This window comes from Cryptomeria japonica, chromosome 5 (genome assembly GCF_030272615.1).
Source record: "Cryptomeria japonica chromosome 5, Sugi_1.0, whole genome shotgun sequence".
Classification (NCBI taxonomy): domain Eukaryota; kingdom Viridiplantae; phylum Streptophyta; class Pinopsida; order Cupressales; family Cupressaceae; genus Cryptomeria; species Cryptomeria japonica.
The window spans coordinates 240,462,582-240,483,368 of record NC_081409.1 but is presented as its reverse complement, the minus strand read 5'-3'; the positions used below and the strand labels follow the sequence as shown (position 1 = coordinate 240,483,368).

The following is a 20,787-nucleotide window of genomic DNA, read 5'->3' as shown; positions in this document are numbered from 1 at the left end:
GGTTGAAAAAGAGATGGTTCATGGAGGGACTGAAACACTCCCTCTGGAAGAAGATGAAAATTGTTCCACCAACCTCATACGAAGATGCATATAATAGAGCGATGGATCTCGAGAGCGAGACCAAGACGTCCAAGAAGAAAAAGAAGGATAGCTCATCTGAGGATGATGACTCTTCCAAGGGAAGCAACAGGGATGGCGAGTCTGGCAAAAAGGTGCAAGCCCTGCAGAAGGACATGCTGAGGATGATGAAAGAGCTGAAGGTTATGAAGGGAGGTCCGAGCAAGACCGACGAAGGGGAGCTTTGGTGCACGGAATGTAAGACGGATGGCCACACGAAAGGCTCCTGCCCAAAGAAGGCCTATTGTGATATATGCCAATTAATGGGGCATCCCACCAGGGAATGCCCCTAAAACATGAAAACACGAAACCAACAAGTATTGCTTACGTGGGAACCAACTACATCGGGCAGTACCGGTAGCTCCTAGGCGAACAACAATGCAACATCAGGAGGCTACCGAGATAATCGGTGGGGAGGACGAAACAACAATAACAACAATAACAATACAAGGAGCCGGATCCAATACGACTCCAAAGGCCGACCGATGATACAATGTAGAGCGTGTAGCCAGTGGGGGCACTTCGCCCGAGACTGCCCGAAAGGAGAGGCCACACAATATTTGTGCAAATGGTGCGGACCAGGAGACCACGAAGACGCCACCTACCCGAAGTCTGGCGTCATTTTGCTCAATATCGAGGAAACCAAAGAAGAGGAAGTGCTGGCCATAACTCGCGCCCAAGCAAGACAAGCAACGTACCCAGACCCGGAAACGGAGAAGAGAAGGGTACGGGAAGCACGTGAAGAAATTGAGAAAGAGATACGAGAAAGAGCGAAGGCGAAGGGTACGATGGGTACTTCCAGCCGATCGGAGGCGGAGGAGGCTATACTAAATCAAATTTTAAAACTGGAGGTGCCTGTGAAGGTACACGACCTCCTCCAGACGATGCCTCAATTACGAATGACGTTGTTGAATAATCTCTCCCAACCACGCACCAATCCCAACCACCGGATGGATGTTCCTGGGGGGTCTACAATAGACCTCGTGCTGTTGGCAATTAACACTGGAAGGAACCCGACCATTGTGGAGATGGGTATCCTTGGCACCATTCTAACCAATACCATCGTTGATGGTGGATCGAGAGTGAATGTTCTTCCAAAAGAAACCTGGCGAAAGCTGGGGAAGCCGACGCTGTGGCCATCTACATTCAATCTATTGGGAGCAAATCAGCATGGAATCAAACCCATCGGGACACTGATGGGCCAGCAAGTTACCATCGGGGCACAACCCTTCATATGAGACTTCGTGGTAATCCCACTAAAGAAAAAAGGGTATGATGCGATCTTAGGGAGAGGGTGGTTGGTGGTAGCCAAGGCCACCCACAACTGGAAGAAGAACACTCTGTCTATGGAGAATGGAGGAAGGAAGTTTATCATAGACCTTGGGACGTAGTTGGTTCATGAGGAACTGGCATCATCTTCGGAATCGGAGGGTGAAGGAGAAGGTGACCTGAGGGACGAAGGACGGGGCTGCATGGAGCCCAACGACGAAGGGATTCTCAAACTAGGAGAGTGCTCCGAGGATGAGACGGGGTCATTGAACGGGCTCTTCCATTGGCAGATGGAGGATTACGAAATGTTCCAGAGCTACAAGCTCGAAGTAGAGGAACCAGAGCAAGTAACAGAGGAGGTGTACATGCCGAAATATAGAGAATATTGGAAGGGAGATGCTCGTGTGAGTACACCACCGCACACCAGTTCCCGAAGGAAGAACCCATTAAGTATCAAGAGGTAAAATTGAAGGAGACAAACCTCGGTGACGTAGATAATCCCAAAATCATTCGTGTCGGCAACGATTGGAACCCTGTGTGGAAGGCCGCAACCTTCAAAATCTTTATTCTTCTTCTTATGTACGGGAAGGAGACCGTGGTCCTTGTAGAATTTATGGTTCCAGGTCTTCGGATGGCCATTGAAAATAGACTTGCCATCAACGGGTCCAAATTGAAACCCTACCACGAGAAGCGCGCAGGGGACCCGAGAGGCTGGAAGGATACCCGAGAGTGCGGAGGGGGACCCAAGAGGATGGAAGGGGACCCGAGAGGCCGGGCAGGTGACTCGGGAGGCACGGGATCAAGGCAGGAGACTCTCGGGCGAGGCAAACCGAGAAGGATGAAGGGTGTTAGGAAATTAAAGTAAAAAAAATCAAAATAAAAAAAATCAGTGTCCACGGTGGAACTGCCGTGCGGTGGGACCACCGTCGGGGGGGGCCACCACCGGTGACGATCATGCGGTGGAACCACCGTCAGGGGGGCCACTGTACGGTGGAACCACCACGGTGAGACCATCGTGTGGTGGAACCACCGTACGGTGGACCACCATTGACAGAGGTTGCCGGCGGTGGAATACCACCGTAGGCCTGAAGGAGCACGACGACGACGGCCCTGTTGGGGGCACTGCCCCCAGACCCCCAGTTTATTTTTGAGCTACAATACACTTTTTGAGTTGGGCAAAGGGCATGAGAGAAGTCACGGTAAGTGTTGAGGAAGCCATAAGTCGTAGAGGGAGACGGATTTGGAGGTTGCCAACAAATAGAGTTTGAGGGAAGGCATTGCAAGAACATGAAGTCGTACGGCACCAGGGAGTTATTCAGTTCAGTTATCAGCCTTTGGGGAGTGTGATGGAGGATTTGAGGTGTCTCCTAGCCTTTGTGCCAGAGGGTTGTGGCCACTTCCAGACATGAATGGTACGCTTTGAGGAACTCGGAGTATGTCTCGGCTCGACGTGAGGTTGCTTTGGTGGATGCTTAGAGGGCTCGGGAGGAGCTGACCACTAGGTTGGAGGCAGTAGTAGCGTGAGACTTAGCTCAGCGTATCCAGGAGTTGGATGCCGAGAGGGCAACGCAGGTGGCTATCAAGGACAAATTGGCTAGCGAGACAGTATCATTTGAGTAGCAGTTGGTGGAGGTTGAGACTGAAAAGCGTGTTTTGCAGACAAGTTTGGTTTAGGCACAGGAGGACTGTGATGTCAAGGAAAAAAAGAACTCCTTGCGGAAGCATTAATGGTGAAATCTGCACTTGAGCATCGGATGGTAGCAGAAAAGTGTTTTCAGGCGAGGACGCAGCAGGTGTATGAGTTCCGGGCTCGACTGGCGTCAGCAGTTCCTGCATTTTCTTCGTCGGCGGTGCAACTACCCCCTCTAGGGACTCGCCCTCAGCCCCTTCTTCTCAGTGATTTTCTTATTGTATACAGTGTACTTCATCCCCATTTTGTTGTGTTAGTCCCGGATTTTTGTCCTTGTCATCCGGAGACGACTTTTCTTAGGGGGGGGATGATGTTGGTCGTAAAATAGGCTTTGTACTACTTGTTAAGCTACATTGGTTAAGTATGTTAGTGTCATCGAGGGTAGTTGTCCTTTGCACGGCAGTTCCCCACGGGTGGTAACCGCAACCCTTGACCGTGTCTTTATATATGCTCTTGTACTTGTTGTTGGATACATTGATGCAAAGAATGATTATTGTACTAGACATTTTGGCATTAATGAAAGCATTGCTCTGAGTTTTTGGTTACTATTCTATCCTATGGTTATCATCTGACTGTTGATATGCAATATTAATAACACACCCCATGGGGTAAACAGCTTTGAACTTGTAACCTTATTAATGCAAAATTTTTGAACCAAATCTTGCAACAATCTCTTCAACATGTATTCAACGCAAATTTTCTTTGACTGAGATATAGATTTTATTTGCATACTCATCTTTCAAAAATCTACACTTTATGCAAAACTTGTGATTTGAACTTGAGATATCTTTATCCCTATCATCTCCTAAGTTCCTAACACTTCTTAAACCCATCTCATCCATTTTTTCCTTTGCATATTCAATTTCAAAGAATATAAATAAAGCTGATTTGATCGATTTTGGAAAAAATTACCTGTGCAACTTCCACTTAACAGAATTATGCAATTCTTTTTATGTTACATGCTCTTTTAGTGCTGTCAACGTGCATATCGTTCAGCCTTTTTAAATATTTCAATGTACCTCTAATGTTTGGTTCTGCAAAAAACAAAAAAACAAAAGTCAAGACATGCTTTCTTTCAGTGCTCTAAAATAATTCAACACATTCCTCGTTTCAGCCTTTGGATAACAGATTTCAGCAAATTTCCGACGCTTTGTGTATAATTTGTAGTGCTCTGTTACCACAGCAAAATAAATGCAGCAGCAGATTTTCAACACCACAAAGAGTAATGCCTACCATCAGCAGCAAGGAAACTACAATCACTTTGATTTATATTCAATGCAGCAATAAAAATTCTCTAAAACAGATTCTTACTTTCAACTTCAATCAATATATATGTCTTGTGTACCTTTCAGCAACTTGCATTGAGAAAAGACATCACCTAGCAGCAGGCTTCAATGCCTTTGCCATAAAAACAAGTATTCCAATGCCTTTTGTTTTTATGCAAAACTAAGAACTCCAGTAACAATATTTTGCCCATTCCTACACCATTCCTCCATGAGAATTGAAAAAGAGCAAAACCTACATTCCAAGTTTATTAAATAAGACGGTAAATTATGTTATGCAGGAATCATTGTTGATCACATTGAATTCAGTTACTTTTATATAGTTATTCTAGTGAACTAACTTATCCACCAAATATATGAGAATAATTTTTCTTGAACAGATAAGAAAACATTGAATAACAATACTGACAATGTAAAGTTATTTCAATTTTAATTAAAGAACAAGTTATGAACTATGAATGCTATATATGGATATGAGGAATTATGTCAATGTCTAATAAATCTGATTTTATCTGCAGGTCTGAAGGAGAGAGATCATTTAATATTTTCTCTCTTCTCCAAATGAATTCAATTGGCATATATATTATTTAGGTAACCGGTCAATTGGTGTATTGACCGATCAATGCACCCATTGATCGGTGCCTTTACAATTATAGCATTAACACAATGCCGATTATCGGTTCAAAAACCCCCGATAGCATATTGTAATATCATAATATAATGACTGATTAATTTAATGAATCGGTTCATACAAACACCGATGATTCAAAGTGCACGATGAATATATTCCAACCGGTGCATTTGTTAACCAATGTTAATGCCAAATGAAGCGGTGTATTCATTAAACCCGATAACAAATATGCTCGATATAATTAAGCCCGATAACAGATGTGAATCGGTGCCAATGTTTATGCATCCGATAGCAAGTATGTATCGGCTAATCTACCTCGATAACTTATAGCATTTAATATAAGTCAGACATGAAGCATGTAGATAAATAACAGAACAAGGAAGGTTAGGAAGATCTTATCTTGCATAAGCTACCATGCATTAACACTCCCTCTTAGCTTTGGAAGATAAGGCAACTTGCATCACATTTCCTTTTCATAACTGATCATGTGAGAAATCACCAAAACATGTGATCTTGTAAGATTCATCAAGATATCACCTAACACATGATATCAGTATTGCCTAAGACGCAATACTTAAGGATAAGTCTATGAGAAAGGTTAGTTTCTCATCATATCCAAGTTGTGATAAGTGCAATAACATTTATAAATGTTTATCACAACATAGTCATGGCACATCCATGGCTTACCAGAGATCCAACATGATCAATGGTTGAGATATCACCTACACGTGATATTAGTATTGCCTAACACGCAATACAAGGATAACCATATGAGAAGTGCTTAAGTTCTCATCATATCCAAGTTGTGATAATGCAATAACATTTGTACAAATGTTGTATCACAACATAGTCATGGCACATCCATGACTTACCAGTGATCCAACATGATTATTGGTTTGACTATCATAAGATCGTCACCTTATGATGTCTACATACAAGTGTTCAGTATTTGAGAGATCGTCACCTCTTAGATATGAACGCAGGTGGCAAGAAGCCAAGAGATAGTCCAAACATGACAAAGAGTATAGATTACAAAGTAGATTACCTTTCTATCATACCTAAACCCTTTCTGAAGTGATCAACCTTCACTCTGGAAAGTGGTTTGGTCAGAATATCTGCAGTCTGATCTCCTGTACACACATATTCTAACTTTATCACTTTCCTGTCAACCATATCTCGTACATAGTGATATGGAATCTCAATATGTTTGGACCTGTCATGAAATACTGGATTTACAGAGAGTTTTATACAGCTTTGATTATCACACTGAATGACTGTAGGTTTCATAGGTTCTCCAAATAATCCCACGAGCAATTTCCTTAGCCATACTGCTTCTCGGGCAGCCATTGAAGCTGCAATATATTCAGCCTCTGTGGAACTCTGAGCTACTGAAGATTGTTTTTTGTTGATCTAGGATATCATGGCTGACCTTAAACTAAAGCAGCACCCTGAAGTGCTCTTTCTGTCAGTCACACTGCCAGCCCAATCTGAATCTGTAAATCCATGTAGATCTATGTCAACCTTTTCATATTTAAGACCAAGCTTTAGGGTACCTTGTAGATATCTCATTATATGCTTTATTGCAACTAGGTGTATCTCCTTAGGTTCACACATGAACTGACTTAAGGCATTAACAGCATAGCAGATATCTGGCCTTGTATTTACTAGATACATCAGGGACCCAATCATCTGCCTGTATTGAGTGGGGTCAGTAGGTCTTGATTCTGCTGCTGCTTCTTTAAGTTTATGGAAGTTGGTTTCCATAGGAGAGGTCATGGGTCTGCAGTTTAGCATTCCAAATCTTGTCAATATGTCCAAGGTGTACTTCCCTTGGTTCAGTACAATATTATCAGAATTCTGCCATACTTCCAATCCTAGGAAGTAATGAAGAAGCCCCAAGTCTTTCATATCAAATTCTGTGGATAGATCTTTCTTGCATTGATCTATTAGATGATCATCTCCTGTAATTAATAAGTCATCAACATATAAAATTAATATTAACATATCACCTTTATTTCTTTTGAGGTAGAGATTAGGATCTGCATCATTCTTAGAGAAACCCAGCTTTGAGAGATAGGTGTCAATTCTTTCATACCAAACTCTGGGAGCTTGTTTGAGCCCATAAAGAGCTTTCTTGAGTCTACACACATGAGACTTTGCATCATGAATTTCAAACCCTTCAGGTTGCTCTAAGTAGACTTCTTCCACGATCTCGCCATTTAGGAATGCTGTCTTAACATCCATCTGATGTACCTTCCACCCCTTTGCTGCTGCAATGGCTAGGACAGCTCTTACTGATGTGTACCTGGCAACAGGTGCAAATGTTTCTTCTTAATCTATTCCTTCTTTCTGTGAGAACCCTCTAGCTACAAATCTGGCCTTGTGTTTTTCAATACTGCCATCTGCAGCATGCTTGATTTTAAACAACCATTTAGAAGACATGACAAACTTCTTGGTTGGCCTAGGAACAATCTCCCAAACATCATTCTTCATAATGGACTGATATTCTTCAGTCATGGCATCTATCCATACTTGATGTTTGAGTGCATTTGAAACATTGTTAGGTTCAGCTTTAGAGAGATCATTCATAAGTGCAACATAGTTGATGAATTTATTAGGCCTCTTGCTTTCCCTGAAGGTTCCTGAAGGAGCAGCGAACTTCTGAGCTTCTGCTATAGTTTTGGTGGCCCATAGTGGTCTTTTCTTGCGATTATCTATAGGTGGATCTTGTGTTTCACTTATAGTTTCCTCAAGATACTCCCTCTGAAGCTCAGGAGTAGGTTCTTCTTCTAGGTTAGGAGTAGGATTATGAATTTCAAGTTCTATTGTATTTTGGGCCCTTTTGAAGGCTAAATCTTCTTCGAAGATTACATCCCTACTGAGTTCAATATTTCTCTACCCTTGTACATAGATTCTGTAGGCTTTAGAAGTTTCACTGTATCCTACAAGTATTCCCCTTTTTCCAGAGGGTTCTAGTTTTAGTCTTTTCTCTTTAGGTACATGAATATAGACCGGACACCCAAATATCCTAAGATGGCTGATATCTGGTTTTGTCTTGGTAAAGACTTCCTCAGGAGTTTTATCTTCAAGGTGTGAATGAGGACATCTATTTTGTATGTACACAGCAGTGTTAGTTGCTTCTGCCCAAAGGTTCAAGTTTAGATTTTGATCTAGTATCATGGCTTTGGGAGCTTCTACTATGGTCCTATTTTTCCTTTCAGCTACTCCATTTTGTTGTGGATTATAAGGTATTGTTAACTCCCTCTTAATCCCAGAATTTCTACAAAAGTCTTTAAATAGTCCTGATGTGTATTCGCCCCCATTGTCAGTTCTTAAGGTTTTAATTTTGTTTTCAGAGAGATTTTCTGTTAATGTTTTAAACTCTTTGAACCTACTTAGGATCTCTTCTGATTCTTTACATTTCAGAAAGTAGATCCACGTCTTTCTAGAGTAGTCATCAACAAAAATTACATAGTACAAAAATCCCCCTAGCGAGGGTACGGACATAGGTCCACATACATCAGAATGAATTAACTCCAAAACTTTGCTAGTTTTCCTAGTACTATTCTGAAATGCATTTTTGATATTTTTACATAAGGCACACCCTTTGCATGCCTCTGAATGATATTGCTTCAACTTAGGCAGACCTGTGACAAGGTTTCCCATGGTTGACAAAGCTCTATAATTCAGATGGCCTAATCTCCTGTGCCATACTTCATTTGCATTAGTCTAAACCTTTTACTGATGTAATCCTCTTATTCATCTATGATTTATGTAATATAAGATGCATTTCAGAAAATTAAGAATTAATATTCTTAATAAGCATCTAAGTTTTTCCACAACTCGTCAATTACATTTTGTGTTAAATTTAGTCTCAGTCGTAACTCTAAAATCGTAATCTGTTTTAGCACCCAGAAATTCGATTTTATACTTGCGATTTAATTTAGTATTAAACTAACATAATAGTTTGTTATTGTTATGTTTGGTTTAAGTAATCCTGCCGGTGTAGAAGGATCATGGCTCCACACAGGGGTCACGACCCTATGTGGAACCACGTGGTTCCACATAGGATCGCGACCCCCTGTGGAGGCACGATCCAATGAAGACAAATGATATATATCCGCCACCCTTGTTGAATAAAAGGATATACGATACATGTGGTGAATGTAGAAGATATAATTGCTTGGTCTTCATATCTGCAGAGGCAAACTGATAAGACATAAATAAAATCAGTTTTATATTTCTTTAAATCAAATACTAACAGTATAAATTCATTGTCTCAGAATTCTGATTTTTCTGAAAGTCATCACAGTCTATTTACATTTACATGGTATCAGAGCCTAACTACTTAAGATCCGAATAGACTAAAAGCGAAGTTGACATATCAAATCGAAGATTTCTAAAATGGCGAACACAATCAGATTCGACGACAGACTCGAAGGAGCAGCAAATTTTGTGGCTTGGAAAGTCAGAATTATGATAGTATTAAAAGAGAACAAAGTAATCAAATTTATAAAAGAAGACAAGCCCAAACCTGCAGACGAACTTGAGAAAACTGTGTGGAATGAAGGAAATGATAAAGCTGTAAAAATCGTGATAGATGCAGTAAGGGATCACATAATACCACTTATATTAAAATATGACAATGCTTATGAAATGTTCAAAACCCTTGAAAGGACGTATGAGATAAACAATCCGAGCAAAACCCTAGCTCTAAAAAGACAGTTGAACCACATAAGTATAAATAAAGGTGAAACAATAAACTCATACTTCATGAGGATAGGTTCATTCAAAGATCAACTGCAAAAACTTGATTATCATGTCGAGAAGCAAGAACTATCAATGATTACTCTAGATGGATTACCTGAATCCTGGGAATCATTCAAACAAGGCATAAATGCAAGGGATAAATTTACAGAATTTGATCGACTAAGGGATGACTGCCTCCTTGAAGAGTCAAGGCAAATGAAAGGGGGAAATCACAAAACTAAAGATGAGGACCTCCACATTCTGAATACCGACTCCAGTAAGAAAGGCAAGAAGAGAAACTTCAAGAAGAGAAAATCCCATCATGGGAAAAGCTTTCATAAGAAAGACATGTCAAAAATCCAATGTCAAATGTGATCAGTATAGACACATGTCATTTAATTGTCCTGATAAAGTAAAACAACAGGCATCATTCGCCAAAGTAGAGAGGAACACAGAACTTGAATCTGAGAAGTTTGTATTATATTCAACACTATCAAGTCAAGCTTCAAACAAGTCTAACACTTGGGTGATAGACAGTGGATCGTCAAGACATGTCACCGGATTCAGAGAATTACTAGACTCAAATGGAAGAGGGATCAAATGAAGAGGTAACAATAGGGGATGACTCTGCACATCCTGTAAAAGGTGTCGGGACATGTACAATCAGATTGAAGTCTGGAATCTCAATCCAACTCACCGGGGTACTATTTGTACCAGGCATCAAAAGGAACTTAGTCTCTATCTCTGCACTTGAGGATGATGGATATAGTGTCTCATTCATAGAAGGAAAGGTAATGGCATGGCCAAAAACATCCACCTTCAAAAGAGCACAAGTGATTGGTTACAGACAAGGACACCTATATGAATTGTGTAATGAGCCAAATCAAACCTTACTTCATGAAGTCATAGACCAAGCGGAAATTTGTCATAGAAGACTAGGGCACTTACATTTTCGTGCTCTACCCTCTATGGAGAAATTAGTCATAGGACTACCTAAACTAAAGCAAATTCATTCAGAGGTTTGTAAAGGATGTGCACTAGGGAAAAACACTAAAAGCTCTTTTCCCTGCAGTTCTAGGAAAACTAAAGGAGTACTAGAACTAGTTCACTCTGACTTATGTGGGCCTATGTCTGAACCATCACTAGGAAATGCATTATACTATGTAATATTTGTAGACGATTTTTCTAGGAAAACTTGGATTTATTTCCTTAAAAGTAAAGAATCTGAAGATATTCTTAGGAAATTTAAAGAGTTCAAATTTATTACAGAAAATCACTCTGGTAGGAAAATCAAAACTCTTAGGACTGACAATGGTAGGGAATACACATCAGAAGTATTTAAAGAGTTTTGCAAAGATGCTGGGATTAAGAGGGAGTTCACTGTACCCTACAATCCTCAACAAAACGGGGTTGCTGAAAGAAAAAATAGAACAATAGTAGAAGCGACAAGGGCTATGTTGTTAGATCAAAACCTAGAAACTGCACTTTGGGGAGAAGCCACTAATACCGCTGTATACATTCAAAACAGATGTCCTCACTCTCATATTGGTGACAAAACTCCTGAAGAAGTCTTTACTGGAATTAAACCTGATATTAGCCATCTCAAAATATTTGGATGTCCTGTTTATATTCATGTACCTAAGGAGAAAAGAACTAAATTAGAACCTACTGGACAGAAAGGGATTTTTGTAAGATATAGTGAAACATCTAAAGCCTACCGAATATTCATCCCTGGTCAAAGACAAATAGAATTAAGCAGAGATGTCATATTTGAGGAAGATATAGCTATTAACAAAACAAGGAGTTCCATCACACCTGAAATCCCAACTAATTCCATTAATTTGGAAGAAGATTCTCTTTCTGAAACTCAGAGGGAGCATCTTGAGGATAACACCTTGGAACTTGAGAACACTACGACAGAGAATCCCAGGAAGAGACCACCATGGGCCACTAAAACAGTACAGGAAGCAGAATCCTTTGTAGCACCTAGAGGAACATTTAGAGAAAGCAAAAGACCTTCAAAGTTCTCTAGCTATGTTACTCTAATGACAAACCTCATAAATGCTGAACCTTCAAGTGTCGGAGAGGCTCTTAAACAACAAGTATGGAAGGATGCCATGATAGAGGAACATCAATCTATCTTAAAGAATGATGTGTGGAAAATTGTGCCTAGACCTAAAGGAAAACCAGTTGTATCTTCTAAATGGCTCTTTAAAATTAAGCATGCTGCTGATGGCAGTATAGAAAAACATAAGGCAAGATTTGTTGCTCAAGGCTTCTCACAGAAGGAAGGAATTGACTATGAAGAAACATTTGCACCTGTTGCACGATACACTTCTGTCAGAACAATCTTGACTATAGCAACATCTAAAGGATGGAAAGTTCATCAAATGGATGTAAAAATTGCATTTTTGAATGGAACAATTGAAGAAGAAGTATATCTAGAGCAACCTGAGGGATTTGAGGTAAATAATGCTAAAACACATGTATGCAAGTTAGAGAAAGCACTGTATGGATTAAAGAAAGCTCCCAGAGCATGGTACGAAAGAATTGACAGTTACTTATTAGGGATACGTTTCTCTAAAAACATTGCTGATCCAAATCTGTATTTCAAAATAATCAAATGTGAAATATTGATACTCATATTATATGTAGATGACTTATTAATTACAGGCGAAGATCATCTCATTGCAAAATGCAAACAGGAACTAGCTTCAGAGTTTGAGATGAAGGATTTAGGTCTACTCCATTATTTCCTTGGATTAGAAGTATGGCAAAAACCAGATGGTATTTATCTAAATCAAGGTAAATACACCATTGACATTCTGAAGAGATTTGGAATGATGAATTGTAAGCCAATGTCATCTCCTATGGAAACAAACCTACATAAACTAAAAGAAGCTATAGCAGATTCCAAATTTGCAGATCCAACATTATACAGACAGATTATTGGATCATTAATGTACCTAGTCAATACTAGACCTGATATATGTTATGCAGTAAATGCACTCAGCGAACACATGGTTGAACCCAAAGAAATACATTTGGTTGCAGTAAAGCATATATTGAGATATCTACAAGGTACCTTGGACTATGGACTGCATTATGAACACACTGCATTGAACCTACGTGGATACTCTGATTTAGACTAGGCTGGAAGCGTGATAGACAGGAAGAGCACTTCAGGATGCTGTTTCAGCTTGGGATCAGCTATGGTATCTTGGATCTGCAGAAAACAATCATCCGTAGCTCAGAGCTCCATGGCAGCTAAGGAAGCCGTATGGTTGAGGAAATTGATAGTAGGACTGTTTGGTGAAAGTCTGAAGCCTACTATCATTCATTGTGACAATCAGAGCTGCATTAAACTTTCAGTGAATCCAGTTTTCCATGATAGATCCAAGCACATTGAGATCCCATATCACTATGTAAGAGACATGACAGAGAGAAAGGTAATAAGACTGGAATATGTCAATACAAGAGATCAGACAACTGACATTCTCACCAAACCGCTAGCAAGAGTGAAAATTGATCACTTCAGGAGGTATCTTGGTATGGTTAAAATGTAATTGATGTCTAAAATTATGTAAACTTCTTTGTCATATACTTGAGTATATGAATTATGTAACCTTTCCTTGTGTTCATTCCTAAAGGATGACGATTCTTTAGTTAATGAACACTTGTATTTTAACATTGTAAGGTGACGATCTTATAAATGTTTGGAAGATCATATAAACTGAAAATCAGATAATTTGAATATCAGTAATATGATAAGTTATAGTAGACATTATGTAAGTGGATTAATGTCAGTGCACATACTATAACAGGGATATCAAAGTGAGTATATCCTTAGTATTACAGGCTGATACTTATAACAGGGATATCAAAGTGAGTATATCCTTAGTATCACAGGCTGATACTTAAAACAGGGATATCAAAGTGAGTATATCCTTAGAATCACAGGCTGATTCTTCACACCGAGGTGATGTAATTATCATGAGATTAGTGTTGAGCTAAATTAAGTTTTAGGTCTATACTCCTAAGACTAAGAGGGAGTGTTAAATTTAGTTTCAGTCGTAACTCTAAAATCGTAATCTGTTTGAGCGCCCAGAAATTCGATTTTATACTTGCGATTTAATTTAGTATTAAACTAACATACTAGTTTGTTATTGTTATGTTTGGTTTAAGTAATCCCACTGGTGTAGAAGGATCGTGGCTCCACACAAGGGTCACGACCCTATGTGGAACCACGTGTTTCCACATAGGATCGCGACCCCCTGTGGAGGCACTATCTAATGAAGACAAATGATATATATCCGCCACCCTTGTTGAATAAAAGGATATACGATACATGTGGTGAACGTAGAAGATATAATTGCTTGGTCTTCATATCTACAGAGGCAAACTGATAAGACATAAATAAAATCAGTTTTATATTTCTTTAAATCAAATACTAACAGTATAAATTCATTGTCTCAGAATTCTGATTGTTCTGAAAGTCATCACAGTCTATTTACATTTACATTTTGTTTCTCTTCCATCTTAGGGACATATTATTCAGATTCGTACTTCAAAAATTATTTCCTTTGTAAGCTTTTAATTAGTGTTTTGTAGCCTCAAATCTTTTCATTTTGATAGATTTTAATTGAGACTTGTCTACAGAGCTTAGACCATCTTTTTTGTGTGCTCATTATATTTTCCATTGAAGAAAAATTAGCTTTTAAACATGAGCTTTACTTCTGCCACTATTTTGCCTAACTCTTAAGTGAAAAGCTTGTTTTTGCTGTGCTCAATCCGTGTAAGAACCTTGCTAGTTCTAACTCTCTTGAAATACTATTGCTGATGTGTTTATGGATTTTCAAGGTTTTTGAACAATTTTAAAGCAAAAAATAACACGTGCCAGGCAAGAAATGCACATAGAACCAAATAGAAATGAAATTGAGAGCAATTGAAACTATATTATGAATAAGATAATTGCTACAATAAATTCTACTGCTAATTGCATACCCGTAGGTCCTTAGCTTATTTTAATTGAAGAATTATGGTGTTTGCTAGCCAAAACTAGGAAATTGACCAAAATTGGTGTACAAGTCCAGAATGTGATTTTTCTGAGCTAGAAAGTTGGTGGAATACCCTGAATAGGATAGGCATTGGGAATTGTGCACTCATATTACAAATTAGGGAGGCGTTTCAGCCTCCAGCCAATATGTCCTTCCTGTAACCTCCACTTGGCAAGCTGAAAGTGTACAACCAGCAAAGGAGAAGTGTGCGGCTTCTTTTATTGAATTCAAAATGGTGCAAATGGGACGTCTAAACCTGGATGGCCCTCTTCTTATTCAAAATCTGCAAATAACTGAATAAATTAACCTCTGATGAAGCACATAAAGACTCCTGAATGAAACCCTCTCACTTTGCAATAATTCAGCTGATCTTTCACAGCCTCAGAATCATAGATCCATGAAGAATACACGTTCTTCAATAGAAAACCCTCTAAAACCCTTGTCTTAGACAATCCACAGAGAAAAAATCAAGCAATTTCAAATAATCAATAATATGAGTTTGAATTGCCTTCAATTCTCTTATAGCCCCCAAATGGCCAATTCTCAAAAAGTACGCCCAAATGCAAATTTAAATACATTATATGTATTGAAATCACTTTCCAATAGTTCAAATTCATCTTGAATGCACTTTTTCATTTAAGTGATTTAAAATCACTTTTAATATTTAAAGTGACCTTTTAATTTTTTATAGTCACTTTATAATATTTAAGTGGTTTATAATTTTAATAAAGTCACTTTATGACTTTATAATATCCATATAAGTTAATTAAATAACTTAACCACTAAAATATCAATATCTCCCTCAATATTCAGTCTTTTGATGTGCCGTCAGAAGCTGGGGTCAACACTGAATAATCCCCATGTGTCCAGGTGCCTTGACTAAAAATATCACAACTGTCAGATTGATTTACTATAAATAGTAAGTCCCTCAACTAAGCCCATACACTGCCTGCAAAGGCCCTGGAACTGAAACCAAGATTGAACTGAAGAAGTGGAACTGCCACTGAGACTCTCTATCTCGAATGTTAGCCTACGAGAGTCCAAATAATAGGTTAATCTCTCAAACTCGGAGGCTCACGAAAACGGGAACATTACAATCTGCTCCTTAAACAACATCACAATCATATTTCATATCTCTTACTACATACTTATATTTATTAACTTCAAGTTTCATTATTTTGTGCCACAAACTGGATGTCTCTATGTTACGTGAAAGATTGGAGAGCACAATTGAAAGCTCACTTTTGACATTTTCCAATGTTAGCAACAGAAGCAATTCTTTTGACATCAAGACATATACCATTGAAGAGACCTACCTTTTACAGACAACCTCCTTAATTATGAACTTTGTTAAAATTGTGAAATACAACCTCACAAAACCCAGTGAACACCTTTATGCAAATAACCTGTCACAACAATGGAAGATTCATACAAAACACAAATGTTGCTTTGAAAAACCTAGAGCAAGAATATGCAATAATAATAATCAGATCTAAGGGAATTGATTTTACAATGAGATCAATCCTTAATAAAGGAGATCAAAAAACCCTAATGCAACTCTAAAGGATGCATGCATAAAAGAAAGGAATGATAATAATTCCTATAAAAAGCTTCCTAAATTTAGCTTAAGTGAAATAGAGAAAAGGTGACTTAATTATTAAATCAATATGATTTAATTAAATAAGTAAACTAATATCTTTTACTCTAACACCCCCCCCTTAAGATGAAGTTAGGGAGAAGCTTAAAAAACTAAGGAATAGATGCATGAAAGCAAAAATGGGTCCCGACAACAAGGCCTGATGAGGTACCCAAGTACAATGAAATCTCTGTAAAGTGGAGAAAAGGAGAAAAACCTGTGGGAACAAAACTCCTCTCCAAGAAGAGATGAAAGCTCAAGTGAAGGACTAAGAAGCCACCAAACAAGAATGTTCTAAAAGATGGGAACAAAAGACGAGCATGAAGAATCACTGAAGCATGAAGAAGCTGCCAACTCTGTCGTAGAATGATTGCTAAGATGCTGAAATAAGAACCTCCTCTGAAACAAAAGATGATCAGGATCAAGAAGACATGAATATGCATGAGTGCCCTCAATGACACTACTCGAATTCGAATCAGATGGCAAACACAGGCAAAACATCTGGAACTCGAAGATACAAATGACACAAGTACCAATAGTTTGAAGAACTGATCAAATGAAAAATGGAAGGTCACCTCCAAAAATAGTAATGCAAGAGTGTCCATATGGTAAGTATTCCATCTCACCGAAATGCATGGGTAACCAGCCGCTGCTGCTGCATCCGCCTAGCACATAGGAACAAATACTAAATACATAGGTCACTCAAACACGAAACCAAGGAAGCATTAGCACCAACAGTAGAAATCCCCCCCATAATGTTGACAAGGGAGAGGTATGACAGGTACACTAAATTTGAAAGCCATAATGTAGTGTATGAGGAAGAACCAAGAACATCTGACCGTGTAGACATGAAAGTACAAGCAAATACAAAGGGTGTGCAAACCAAGACACACACATGAGAAAGGTATGAAGGCAACACAAAGGCAAACACAAACTCCCCATGGTACTTTATATCATAGTGCGAGTACAATAAGACACAAAACTGATGTGTAAGATCCCATAATACATGTGCAATATAGAGGCACTTTATCTCAGTGCGTTTACAAAATCATAAGTGCTTACAATGAAAGCTCAAAATGTCAAAAAAAGACATAAGACTGGAAATACATGAAGAACAACAAAAAACGAGCCATCCCACACAAACGAGAAGTTTCCATGAGCTCATATGTCCAAGTAATTCACTAGTGTGAAACCACAAAAAACTGAATAAAATGTACCTGGAGTAAAATTTGGAAAAAGTGCATGGATGGCTGTGAAGAACTCTGAAACATCGTCCCAATGCCGCTTGAATTGCGAAAAAACAGAGAAATTGGTGAAAAGTTACAAGCTCGAGACTGAAAACAACACCTCTGACTTCAAATGGCTGTAGAATGTACCAGCAACAAAAACAGGTGATGAAACCCACATATCTGGAAAGTAGACGAAACCAGCTTTCCAACGATATCTCGTTTGCCAAAAAACTATATCGTATGCCCAAGTTATGGCCAAAAGAAAAAAACACCTCTTTTAGGGCACAAAGAGGGTTCAAAGGGGGCCATGTCAGCAGTCCGTACTGCTGACTTCAATAGAATATTCTACGAATATTGATTTAATTAATTAAGGCACCTTACGCTCTAATACCATGTTAAATTTGTGAAATATAACCTCACAGAACCCAGTGAACACCTGTATGCAAATAACTTGTCACAACAATGGAAGATTCATACAAAACACAATGTTTGCTTTGGAAAACCCAAAGCAAGAATATGCAATAATAATAATCAGATCTAAGGGAATTAATTTTACAATGAGATCAATCCTTAATAAAGGAGATCAAAAAACCCTAATGCAACCCTAAAGGATGCAGGCATACAAGAAAGGAATTATAATAATTCCTTTAAAAAACTTCCTAAATTTAGCTTAAGTGAAATAGAGAAAAGGTGACTTAATTATTAAATCAATATGATTTAATTATGTAAGTAAACTAATACCTTTTACTCTAACAAACTTGAAATGCCATTTGATTGTTGATATGCACATGAATACCCACTCCAAATTATGTTATCTTCAATAGCTGACAAAGCGATGAAGCAATCACCTAATCTTCTTTCCTCGTTCATAAAATTATTCATTTTGGCATATCTATCTAGAGCTGAGTCTTTTATGTGATGACCTGGAGTTTTATTATTGCAACTGACGCAAATATGTATGTGGTGGAGGCAACCACATAATAGGATGACCTCAAGTCTGGTCTCAAGTTTTGCCATCACCGGTGATTTACAGATTCACATGACTTGTTTAGTGGTGTCTAATGCTTTTCTTAAAGAATAAGTATCTTCTCCTGTGCGCCATCTATGCTGTTAATAATACCATTTTAGATGTCTGCTCTGCTGTTGTCATTGACCTCCATGACTAGAGTTATTATGTTGATTCAATTAAGCCTTAATAAATTAGAAGTCTTTGTCAAGTTCAACTGTTTTGAACAACCTTGAGGAAGGCTTGACCTGTGTGACCCAGATTTGATCTTATTTCTGATTGGATATGGGTCTTAATGTTTTGCTAATTCTTTCATAATGCTCCTCCTACGTAACCCTTAGTCTAACTTCATTCTGGTCGGCTAGATCAACAATCATGATTCTTGTTCATGCCTATCACAAAAATCTGATTCTCCAAGTCATTCCTTAACCATATCAAAAATCTACAAAAGTAGATTCACTACAAGCCTCAATAAATTTTTGTTCAGCTTTTGTCTTTTGAGTTACCTCACGTTGGACATGATCTTGAATTAATGAGCAGTTAAATATATGCTGATATTGAGCAGTTAATATATATGCTGATATTCTTAAGCATTGTGACTTGTGCAGAGAACTGGAAAGATTATATGTTGCAGAGCATTTTCATTATCTAAAAGGAATATGCTCGTCATTGATAACTGTGACTGTCAAATAATCTTAACACGGGGCATTTCCTGCAATTTTGACCAAAATGCAAAAACCATTTGTGTGCCTTTGCAATAACACCACATGATGTCCAAGGGAGATGGCTTGTTTCAGAAAAATTGGTTGGAACATAAAGTTATTTGTCAAAAGGATTTTTTTAATAGAGGATAGACTGGTGGTGGAAAAAACATGGCCTCTTTATAAGCGATGTCAAATCTTCTTTCAACAAGAACAAGGAACCAATGAACAATACCTGTCAAAGTCATTGCATGGATGCAATATGGAAGGTGATTGATGTGGAACTTATATTGAAGATATGTTATGGGACTGCAGGTACTTGTGTTATCCAGATTTAGTTACAGGACCATTTCCAAACACCATATTGATCCTATTTCTTTAAGGGTTGTTCTTCATGGCGGTGGCACTGCTTTCTCTTCAACTTGCATGTAGCACATTCTTAAAGGTACTGTTCTTCATCATATTTGGATACGGTGTTCCGTTCTTGTTCTATACAGGTCACCACTGCTTATTGGTGACACTCTCATTTGCTTCTTGATTCATCAGCACTGGAGAACAGTATCTTCACAAATTTTTTGGCTTGCATTTCTCATCATCAAAAACAGTTAGCTGATTTGAACCACACTGAGTAGGATACCTATTGCATTGTTCAACATATTGGGAACATTACTCAATGTACATATCTGGGACTTCAGGAGATTCTTTGGTAGACCTCTGCTATATTTGCTAGTCTTTTGTTCATAGTAGCGAAGCATGAAGAAAATGGTCTGAGACCTTTGTAGCGCTGTCATATTTTTAGTTTGTAATCAACAGTGTACCCTGGGTATGGGACATGGGGACAGGGACAGGACATCCCTCTGCAATTTCAATTATTGTTTTTAAAATATGGGGAATATCCCAGGAATTCAGATTGGTAATTACAAATGGTTTTAGGTTATATTCATGGTTAAATTTGTGTGAAGTGAATTTCCTCTTTTAGAGGATAAAGTAATTTATTATCCCATTCTTGTATGTATGACTTTAAATATTGCAGTGACTAGGGTTTGAATTTTGTGCTTTCTTTTTTATTAAAAATCTTAGGTTCCCGTTTAGGATTATTTTGAGTTTGAATCCACAAAGTGATGTTACATTTTGACAAAGAAAGTTCATAGGTTGAAGTTCTTGAATCTCACTTTGCAATGGTGAATTTTGTCTAAATTTTGGCATCCCTTTTGAGGATTTCAGTTTTCGCAATCAGTGAATTTATTATGAATGTCATTTGTTGCTTCCTACAAATTGTTGACTCTCTTTGCTGAAGTGTTTTGCTAACTCAAAATCTAATTCGCTAGGTTATCTAAGATTCTCAAATAAATTCTCTTTTTTAGATAATCCTTTATCTTTTCTACCTGCGGGGTTTCACTAACAAATTCAATGGAGAAT

At 38.3% G+C, this 20,787-nt stretch overlaps 1 protein-coding gene across 8 annotated transcripts in view; it reads left to right on the top strand.

The window, feature by feature from the left end:
- LOC131028839 (DNA repair protein REV1) overlaps positions 1-20,379 on the top strand; it is a 189,645-nt gene extending 169,266 nt beyond the window's left edge. For 7 of the 8 annotated variants that reach the window (XM_059221380.1, XM_059221381.1, XM_057959199.2 and 4 more), the window contains one exon: positions 19,276-20,379. The gene's annotated coding sequence lies outside the window, so the exon portion shown is untranslated. The remainder of the gene's footprint in view (positions 1-19,275) is intronic. The other variant, XM_057959200.2, reaches the window with a different exon arrangement.
- Positions 20,380-20,787: the final 408 nt, after the last annotated feature.